Genomic DNA, 11,237 nt, shown 5'->3' with positions numbered 1-11,237 from the left:
GCTATGATAAAGACTAAGTTTTCTAAAGAAAATGAGATAATAACAAAAGGCCTCTTTATGCTTAACTTTTATCAGGGGCAAAAAAAAAAAAAAAGAAAGAGACAAAACAGCATGAAACGATGAGAGCAAGTGATGAAAATTCATTCACAATGATTACTTTCAAGAGTAATTTCTCTAGGGTAATTCAGCGGCCTGTTACTATGGCTCTCCAGAGTGATAGCTAATGTAAATGAGGCTACTAAAAGTGGATTATCATGGTAAGAATATTCTCAACCAATAATGCAACAGAAGCCCATCCAAAGCATTCAGGGAAAATTCAAAAGAAACCTCCTCCTTTTTTTTTTTTTTTTTTTTTTAAGTTAATAGCCTAAGACACACTTCTTCCCTGACTAATAACCAGGAGGCACTTAAAAGTATCCAGCCTGGAAAAAGAAAAACAAACTCATTTGGATGAAATAGGAACCCACCTGGTTGTCACTATCTGTGTTTGATCCCAAGACTCAAAATTGGAGCCAGAATTTTTGCAAGATTGTGGCAAATGTCCCAAATTACTTTTACCCATTTTTCTTTATCTTAGGAAAAGTAATGTTTCATGGAGGGATGTCAAGAAATCCAAAATTTATTAATTTCAAAAACCTTTCTTGCAGATGTATATGTTTCTCCCAAGATTTAGTTGAAAAAACAATGAAGTACTACTGTAGTGGGAAAATTTTTTAAAGGACACCCTCTTTCACAGGCTCAGGCAAACAGTCTTTGGAATACTGGTGTCGAGTAGCTATTGTTCTTGCTTTCCAGATGCTGACACATTGGCTATTACAACTGGATTGGTTTTAAAAGAGCTATGACCACCGTTCTGCTTGGAAATATTCATTGAGGTAACTGGTTTACTAGTTTCAGTAATGGCTCTGTGTGCAGGACTGAGTGGGGGGAGCACCCGATAGGGGAGCAGTTGCAAGTTGTACTTAGAACACCCAGGGGATGTCTTGCAAAAGAAGACAGGTTTAAGGGAGACTTTGCATGAACAGAAGAGAAAAGCAATTCTGTGTAGGGCAGAGCCTCTTGTTTGGAAAGACAGAAACAAAACAGGGGATGCAAGAGACCAAATCTGTAGACCAAATCTGCAGGTAGGAGGACTGATGAAGAGAAAGAAAGTCACCTTGGCTGAGGCTCATTGGCAGAGAACCATGAACCCAGTAAACTAGTAAAGAAACCTGACTGGATTAATCTCATTAATGACAGAATGAGGAGCCATGAGCAGTAATCCAGAAATCACAGGGGTTTGATATTAAAGTCATTTTGAGATTATTTCATTTGAAAGGAGAAGGCACATGACATGCTTTAAATTCCTTTCAAGCATAGGATTAAACCAATTTATGAGTAGACTCCGAAAAATTTTAAAAGTATTTAGACCCTATTCGGACTTTTATCTAACTCCTCTTACTTCTCATTCGACCTTGGAACAGCAGGGTTGTTTTATTTCTACACGTCATAGCAAGGGACTGGATAATTGCTTGGGCAGCCTTCAAATGGCCCCATTGGACTGAGTTTTTCTATGTTCCCTACTTCCTCATCCTCTTTTGTCTCCCCTTTGCCATTGTTAGTGATGACAATGTCTGTTTGCTCAGCCCTATGAGGTCTTCTCCCATTTCTTAAAACCTGTTTTTAGGGGAAATTTTTGAAAACTTGTCCAACAAAAACTGATTGGCTTCCTCTCCTAGAGAATAGGCCTGCACTAGAAGAAGGAAGCTAAACTGTGAACTTTCAGGTATCAGTGAGTCAGAAAGTTATGAGTTAGTAGCAAGATTTGTCACTTACTGACTGTCTAGTATATGCAGGTTCCACCTTTTTATATGGGCAGTGGGAATGGCAGGAACAGTGGGTCCAATACCTTTTAAGGAGGTGCTGTCTTATCCTATACAACCGTGAAATTCAAGAGTCAGACATCATCTTTGATTGTTTACAGTGGATTAGTGTACACAGCAGAAGATCCCCAGAGTCAGATAGAAATGTGCTTAACATTTTAGGGTAAGGGATACCAATATCAGGGGAAAAAAATAGAACCAAAACAAAAATTTAAGGTAGCCAAATTTTAGCAGCATAGCCTACTAATTAAAAACCTAGGTTCAAAAGCCAACTACTGGGCTTAATTCCTGTCCCTGTTGCTTACCAGCTATGTGCTCTTGGGCATTCCTCAAACTCTTTGTGCCTTAACTTGCTTATCTGAAGAAGAGGGGTGGTGATGATGATGATGATGATGATGATGATGATATCTACCTTATAGGCTTATTAAGAGCACCATATAAGTTAATATTCACAAAATGCTTAAAACTCTGCTCCAGGAAAATTTGTTAATAAATAAACAACTCAGAAACCAAATCACTCCCATCTAAACTAACAGCTCTTGATCACTGGCTGTGTTCAAGCACAGGTCCTAGAATATAAGCAGATTCCATGAAGTCAAAGATGTTTGTTTCTTTTGTTCAGCCCTTTGCCTAGATCAATATCTGGTATAGATTATGCTAAAAAAAAAAAAAACATCGTCGGGTGAATAAATGGGTCTATCTTAGTAGTTACACAGAGGAGTTCTGCATGAGTCCGAATTTGGACAAAGTATCTCCAAGAAATTTCCATCTTTAGGTTCTGTGATTTCTTTAATGAACTACTGCATTGAAATGATACAAAACTAAAAATGTGCCCAACGGATTTAGGGCAAAATTCTTCCCTCTTCCTATCTCTTCCCTTCCCTTCTTCTCTCTTCTTCCCATGCCTTCCTTTCTTCCTTCTTTCTCTCTTTCTCTTTTCTAGCAGACGTTTCTAGTCAATCGTACATTTCTCTAGATAAAAGGTTAAGCAGGAACATAAAAGTATTCTATCCAGCGCCTCCAGTCAGTTCCACATGTGTCTGTTCATTATCTTCTTTTAGAGTTTCATATCTCCAGGCCTTTCAGTTGTGTCAGGTTGGCATTTCACTGCCCTTTATGTGTGTGACAAGTGAAACCAGGGAAAGAGAAGAGACTCGAGTGAAGAAAACCAGAATCCACACAGCAGTTTGAGGTGGTGTTCAGGTGACTCCCATACAACCTGCCTCATCAAGCCCCAGCCTCATCTCATACCTGGGACAAGCCCAAATACTTCCTTCCTTGGGGAAGAGCCTGCCCACACTTCCGGTCGTCACCCCTCACCCCCCCACCCCCACTATAGACAGATACACCCTCAATACCTGCAAAGCTGACCTGCATCATCTGGGAGCTGAGGTAACCTGTGACTCTGCTGCTCTCACACTGGGGATAGGTCACCCAGCAACCATACCAAAAGGAAGTAGATCCTCAAAAATACATTCACATGCTTCCCCAAGGAGTGGGACTGTTTGCCTGTCTGAGGAACTGAAACAGACAGTTCAGTTACTTAGATCAATTTTTAAAATCCTGACCCCCCAGAATATTAAATCTTTGTGGTGGAATGATGGAAGCACTAACTTGACGATAGTTTCTTGGACTGTCTGTAGACATGAGAAAATAGTACTTTTAATCAGGTCAAATCGCTCTGCCTTTAAAATTCTATATTTATTCGTGTTCCCAAAGAAAAATATTCAGTTACAGTGTGGAAAAATATGATTATTCTTTTAGCTCAAGAGGCAACCAAGAGTTCTTTCTTCAAATTTTGGCATCAAATTGATCAGAAATTGGTTTTGGAAAACTGTTTCCTGTGAAGTCATCTCTGCCTGTAGGATTTTTTTATAAAAATCTGGCCTACAGAAGGAAATTCACAACCTGAGCTTTCACTGACCATGGAATCCCACTTGTGTCTCATACCTAACAGCAACTGCTACTGTTTCCTTTTCATGTACCCTGTTATGAACTTTTGTTAAGATATTTGGCATCATTTGTTTTCTCTGCCTCTAATTATATGATCTCCTGAGTTTGGCTCTAATTTTAAAATGTTGGTAAAACTTTTCACATATTAATCGTCTTTTTTTTAACGTGTCAGTATATTTGGCATTTATCAATTAAGACAGAGGTCTTAACTACTCAAGTTTTTGTCACACTTAAGATTCAGAGAAGTTAAGAGTCTCCCAAGATCACACCTATGTAATAGAGACAGGTTTTAGCTCGTACCTGTCTGTCATAATTCCTAATTATGATATCCTATGAGTTCACTAAGAAAAGGACCTTCAGTGATCTAAGTCAGGAGTCACCAAATGTTTTCTATAAAGGATGAGATAGCAGTATTGTATGCTTTATGAGCCATATGGTTTCTGTCATATCTACTTAGCTCTGTTGTGTAGACAAAAGCAACCATGGCAAAACAAATGAATGAGTGTGTCTCTGTTTTAAAAGAAGACCAAAAAACCAAACCAAAACAAAAATCCCAAAAACAAAAAAATAAAAACAAACAAAAACAAATTTATTTATAATAGCAGATGGCTGGGGCCTTGGTTCATTTGCATTTGGGACTGTCCATTTGGCCTGAGCTTTCTCATACTGCGGTGGGCGTTGCAAGGATGAGTGTTCCAAGAGGGAGCCAGGGTGAAGTTGTATTATCTTTTAAGAGCTGGGCTTAAAATTAATGTAGTGTCAGCTCTATTTTATTTTTTAGAAATGAGTTAGTAAGTCTAGTCCATATTCAAGGGAAGAGGAATTAGAATTTATCTTTTTTTTTTTTTTAAGATTTTATTTATTTATTTGACAGAGAGAGACACAGCCAGAGAGGAAACCAAGCAGGGGGAGTGGGAGAAGGAGAAGCAGGCTTCCCGCCCATAAGGGAGCCTGAGGCTGACTGAATCCCAGGACTCTGGGATTTTGACCTGAGTGGAAAGCAGACGCTTAATGATTGAGCCACCCAGGTGCCAGGAAGCAGCGTCAAAAAAAATTGCAAACATGGTTTAAAATTCCAAGTGTATTTACTGGCCACAAATTATTTACCTTTCTCCCACATGCAAAACACATCCATAAATTTACTCCTTCCCGGATTCCCCAATATCTCATTAGGCTTAGGTTCAAGGTTTAGAATCTTATCCTCTAAATGAGACCTAGGTACAAATGAAGCCCCTTGTGTGAGTTTTCACCACTTTCTCAATTTGGTATCTCTATGTGGTCTTTCCAAGTGGTGGACACAGGACAGGTGAACTTCTTACAGGAGACAAAACTCTCAGAGTGACTGTCTCAGGGAACACTGTCAGAGGCTGCATGGACTTTTCCTAGTTCGCATTGGAGGTCACCAAGGATTTAATTTCCAGCATTCTACTGTCAAGGTTGTCACAAAAACCCACCAGGTTTAAAGGGGGATAGGACATGGACTCTACCTCTAGATTTCTCCCTCTGATACAGAATTTACAGACACATTACTACCACTTGAGAAATAGTATAAGGACAGTTAACATTCGCAGGAAGGCAATCCAAAATTCTAATGATAGAGTTGGTTTCTGCCAATGATGTTAGATGTGTGAGGCAGTTGATCCATGTGGACAGTCAGGAGAAAGAGATGGCACTTTTTAAAAAAAAAGGGGATGATAACATCAACCCCTTGAGGATGTGATTAGGAGAGAAAGGTGGAGAGGACCTAGAGAAAGTGAAGATATCAAATTCTTAACACATACAGTAGATCCATCTTTTTAGGGATGTTAGACTAAGTTATTTAGAACAAAGAAGTTTGAAAGTGATACTCTCTTTTTAGATTTAGGGAAACTCCAAGGTGTAATGCTCTGTTCCTGGAATATCAGCCCTGCAGAATGTGCTCTTTTAGAGACAGGCAGCAAATTCCCGGCTGCACAGCAGTCAATATCTTCATGCCCTGACCTACAAACGCAAATAAGGAGCTGGCTCTAAATTCTTGTTGCCGTTTAGAAAGTTAAAGGGCATGTTCTTTATGTCTTTAGTTCTGTTCTTGGTAGGAGCCAACCAAGGATTAGGTTATTACGGTAATTTAACATTTATTTATCTTTCCTCTGAAAATCCTTTAACTTTTGCACAGGAACAGTCAAGTTGAGAGTCATCACAAAGATTAGGGAGGCCATACAGAGTCAAGACACCTCAATTTTGCTATTCTACTCCTGGGTCACCTTAATAGGAGTCTCTGAACTACATTTTCTTCTTATTGTATAAGGGCTAGTGAATATTGCCTTCTACTAGATTGATTCCTATAAACTTATTCAATTGATTACACAATTGATTCCTTTAAATAATGCTGTATGGGTCTTGGATTAAAAAGCCAATAGAAGGGGCACCTGGGTGGCTCAGTGCGTTAAGCCGCTGCCTTCGGCTCAGGTCATGATCTCAGGGTCCTGGGATCAAGTCCCGCATCGGGCTCTCTGCTCAGCAGGGAGCCGGCTTCCTCCTCTCTCTGTCTCTCTCTGCCTGCCTCTCTGCCTACTTGTGATTTCTCTCTGTCAAATAAATAAATAAAATCTTTAAAAAGAAAAAAAGCCAATAGAAAACAGAAAATATATTTGAGCTAATTCTTCTAAAACCTTGCATAGTGCTACCTTTGTGGGATTAGGTGGGTGAAATCTTTCTTTCTTCCTTCCCTCTTTCGAGAAGTTTAGTTTTGTTTCATCCCTTTTTTTGTCTAACCATAGTTAGATTAGGATTAATCTCAGAAAACCCCACTATCTGGCACATTCCACTTTTAAAGAAGTTTTCATTTCTCTGGATGTGAGTGTCTGGTCTGCAACTCTGAGAACAGTCCTGTGGCATCAGCTATGGCTTCATACGTGTTTGCTTTTGGCCTCTTCCTCTTTTTGTACTTTGTGTGAATCATTTTGCATTGCTGTTTATTTTTCAGTGGCTTCATCCTGCTTGTACATCTGTATAGCACGTGTCATGCCATGCCTGATGCGTTTGTAAGTACTCTCTCTATATCTGAAAATTGAATGTATTTGTTTTCCCATCACCTTCCCAAGTGCCTATCTATACACGTTAGGTCTGGGTTAGAAGTTGGGGCTGGTGACATTTCTAAACTGGGTACAAACACAGAAGTTCTTGTTTTTGCCGTTTCAGGAAAGTCATGTGAGTGCTGGCGATGCGGTGAGACGGGCTGGCAGGTGCTTCAAGGTCAGTCTGCTCTACAGGACTCCAGGGAGTGCCCTGGCTGCCCTTTAGCCCACACAGCTGCAACAGGAGTGGCCAGCCTTGTTTACCAAGCCTGATTCATTTCCTATCTCTGACCCCATCTCTCCTAATCCACTGATATCATGTCACAGTATATTTTAATCTCACCTAGTTTCCAGGAAGAGACCTAATCATAATCAACTCTCGCTAATGGGATACCGAGGGGGCTCCATTTGTTAAGCGTCTGCCTTTGGCTCAAGATCATGATCTCAGGGTCCTGGGATCCAGCCCCACATCAGGCTCCCTGCTCTGCGGGGAGTCTGCTTCTCCCTCTCCCTCTGCTGCTCCCACTGTTTATGTTCTCTCTCTCTCTCAGATAAATAAATAAAATCTTAAAAAAAAAAATCAGCTCTCATCTAAGGAGTGAAAGCCATGATATGAAAGTCTAGCATCCTGTGACAAACAAACTTGGATTAGGCCAATATTGCTTAAATGTCATTGCGAAATCCAAGGGCAATATTTACAGACAGTGCCTTAATGATGACCTGCTGGATTTGGCTTCTTTAAGCGACAATCAACTGAAAATATTCCATTGTTGGGAATCCTTTATCTTCTGATCAATCTAGCTTGGCAGATCTTGTTATCCTTTATTATTTTTTAAACTATTCAAGTAAACAATAAGTGATCTTTCAGGGAAATGCTGTAAGGGAGGCAGAGGGCCCCTTTATAGTTCTATTTCTGATATCTAATCAGTTCTGTTCCCTCTAAATAATTAGCAAGATTGTTCTATTGTTCAAATGACCTCATTTGGGACAGGGATTTTCCCCTTTGGCTTCTTCCTCTTTAATTTCTATTTTTAATGAATGTAAGTACAGTGAGAACTTACAGTGCTGATCTTCCCTATAATTGTTACCGTCAGTTGTGGACTTTCTGTATTCACAATAGTGATTCTCACAAGTTCTTTTTTTTTTTTTTAAGATTTTATTCATTTACTCAACAAACAGAGATCACAAGTAGGCAGAGAGGCAAGCGGGGGGGGGGGGGGAGCAGGCTCCCCACCGAGCAGAGAGCCCAATGTGGGGCCCGATCCCAGGACCCTGAGATCATGACCTGAGCTGAAAACAGAGGCTTAACACTGAGCCACCCAGGTGCCCCTCTCACAAGTTCTTTAATTTACCATATGGAAGCACAGACCCAGCAGAAGGAGCAAGAACAGGGCTCCTTGAGCCTCATTCTTCCCTGTTGTGCAGAGGCCCTACTGAGTAGTCAACAGCAGCAATTTGCTTTAGATACAGATAGATTTGGATCCAGTCCTCCAACTCATGCTACTTGGGTAAGTGACACCTCTCTGTAATTCTCAGTGCACATATGTATGTAGGAGAGTAATCACCATCTCCTGGGTCATTGTCTAGGTAAATAAGTAAGTGAGGTATTTAGCACAGACCCAGGAGCATAATGAGATCCATCAATAGTATCCATAAGTATTACATCCAAATTTATGTCCATCCTCTGTGACTCTACTGGGGAAAAGGATTCAAAACCCACTTGACATAGGAGTGTCAAATCTTTCCATAGTCATTTCCAGGTTCATGAGGTTCCTTTCTGAAGTTTTGATCTACAGAATACACCATTTTGGCAAGGTAGCTTCAGCAGTGCTGGTCATTTTAAGGTTTCTCCACATTCCAGAACAGTTTTCTCTTTACCTGTTCTTGGCAGAGACCATGCTAATAAATTAACAGGCTTTGTCATCCAGAGACCTGGGTGACTATGGGAAATTTATTAACATCTCTGAGCCTCCATGCTATCAGTCATAAAAGAAGTGTAAGACTTGCTCTGAAGGGTGGCCATGAATGTAAAAGAAAAGAAATGAGATCACTATGTGGAATCTTCTAGTTAACACTGAGAAATATATGAGAAGCACAACAAAGAGAATCTACCATGTCTCATTTATTCCTGCTTGTAAATGTTACATTGCTTTTCCCCCGGCCTCATTACATATGTCCCCAGTGTTTGGAGCACCTAAGCAGTAGTTGGTAATTCTTCCTTAGGGGAAGACAATAATGATGCTGAGTTGGTCTCAGCCACAGTAAACCTTTGCCCAGAGAGAAAAATAAAGTCTTCTAGCAAAGAACTGGCACCTTCCCTTACCAGCCTTTAGCAAAGACCCAATTCCCATGGGCAAAATGAGTAATTGCCACAGGAAAATAGGCCATGTGCATTTATATAGTGAGAAGTGTTTTATGGGATTAGGTGTGTGATGAAAAAGTAATCACTATAATAATTTTATAACCTAGACATAAAAGAAAGAGTTGAGAAAGACCGGTTCTCTTGTTAAATATTTGTTATTTAATGTCTTTTTATCTTTGGGCAAGTAAATCAGCAAGAAGTAGACTCAGCTATCTGAGAAGAGGAATGGACTTGAAATGCCGTGGGGCACCATCTGCCCTTCACAGACAGGAACCAGCCCAAGACCAGAGAAGGTGCGTAAACGTGCTCCAGGTCAGGCACTGCCACTTGCTTTGACTACCTCTAGAGAGATCTCACACTGACACACCCTGCCTCTCTCTGGCAAGTGAAGTAAGAGTTGCCCAACTGAATCCTGAAATAAGGTCGGTAATAAATGCCAGTGACAATCACCTTCTCTTTTATTATTGAGAAAATGACCATCTAAACTTGTTATCGGACCACACAGATGGAGCAAGAAGGAATATATTTTTTTCACATGTCAGAAAGCCAGGGGTAATAGAACATCCACATTCTGGAGAAAGGTGAGATAATAAATTGCTATGAAATACAGACTGCTCATGAGTTTTTTGTGAAATCCGCTTCTTGAAAACAAAGAACAGCAGAGAGTAAAATCCATAATTGTGTGCTTTCTTGTGTGGGTGTGTTTGACTGGACATACATATGATTGCATCACAGAAATGATCCACTGGAAAGAAGAGTGCATTGTTTCTCAACAAAGGGAGACAAGGAAAGAAACCAACATTTGGTGAGCTCTCCTTGGCCTTGGAAGTGTTTGAAAATGGCAGAATGAGGATGTGAACCAAGATTCAACTAAGTTTTAAACCTGGGTTATTTCCCAATAAGTCAAGGAAATGTCCCAACCCCACTTACTCCTGGCATACTGCCGAGCAAGCATCTCTTCCAGCAGAGTGATTATAGTTTCACAGACAGGAATTGCGTACAGGGTTGGGGGAAAGGCCAGTAGCTCCAACGTGCTTGGCATGAAGGCTGTGACTACAGGAACTAATTCAGACAGACTACTCATCGCAGTTGATTGATCAGGGAAGTTGATTTTAGTGAACACAAATCTGCAGGCATCATCATCATACCATAATACAGACCGACTAACCTGATTGGTGAGACTAATAGTTAATCTCAGACCTTGTTTTAGAAACTAAATGTTTATTAAGATAAGGGAGAAACTTGCCTGAACACAAACTGTCAAAAGTTAAGAGGGAGACTCAGAGGAAGGGAATTCCCTTAAAATGGCAAACCAAATATTTCAAAACTAAAATGTTGATGACATACTATATGGAGTATAACCAACTCCCATATTATGAAAGTAATACATTGATAACTCATTAAAAAAAAAATACACACACACAGTCCAAACTCTTTTTTTTAGAGGGGGGAGGGGTGAAGGTAGAGGGATTGAGAGAGAGAATCTTAAGCAGACTCCATGTCCAAGGCTTGAGAGCAATGTGAGGTTTGATCTTACAACCCCACGATCATGTCCTGAACTGAAATCAAGAGTCAAACATTTAACTGACAGAGCCACCCAGGTAAATTCACGGTCCAAACTTTACACCCAAGCCTTCTTCCATCTAGTAGAATTGTTGAATTCTAAGTGTTCTTGTCCATCTTCCTTCCTCTGAGAAAGAGCATGTGCCTCCAGCAAATACATTCACTAGGAATCCAGAAGTGGAGAGCTTTGTGGGCTCACCTTTCAAGGCTACTTAGTGATACTGGGCCTAAACAAGTTGGAGCTTTTTAAAATCAAAACACTTGAGACAACCATCAGTAAGAGGTTCCTTCACCTGCTGTCTTCCAACCCCCTGGCAGGACTTGACAGGGAAAGCCCTCTTCTTAGATTTGAGAACCTGGAATTCCAGCCCATCCTTCCATTTTCTCCTATCTCTCCTGCATGGGGGGTGAGGGGAGTGGTGGTCAGTGATCATCGGGTCA

The 11,237-nt window shown here is 40.5% G+C and overlaps 1 long non-coding RNA gene across 1 annotated transcript; it reads left to right on the top strand.

The window, feature by feature from the left end:
• Positions 1-793: 793 nt before the first annotated feature.
• Positions 794-7,342, top strand: LOC116593021. Its single transcript, XR_004286708.1, has 3 exons — positions 794-875; positions 6,781-6,838; positions 6,996-7,342. It is a non-coding gene; the product is annotated as an uncharacterized LOC116593021 (long non-coding RNA).
• Positions 7,343-11,237: the final 3,895 nt, after the last annotated feature.

This window comes from Mustela erminea, chromosome 6 (assembly GCF_009829155.1).
Source record: "Mustela erminea isolate mMusErm1 chromosome 6, mMusErm1.Pri, whole genome shotgun sequence".
In the NCBI taxonomy this organism is placed as follows: Eukaryota; Metazoa; Chordata; class Mammalia; order Carnivora; family Mustelidae; genus Mustela; species Mustela erminea.
This window is presented reverse-complemented; position numbering and strand designations above follow the sequence as displayed.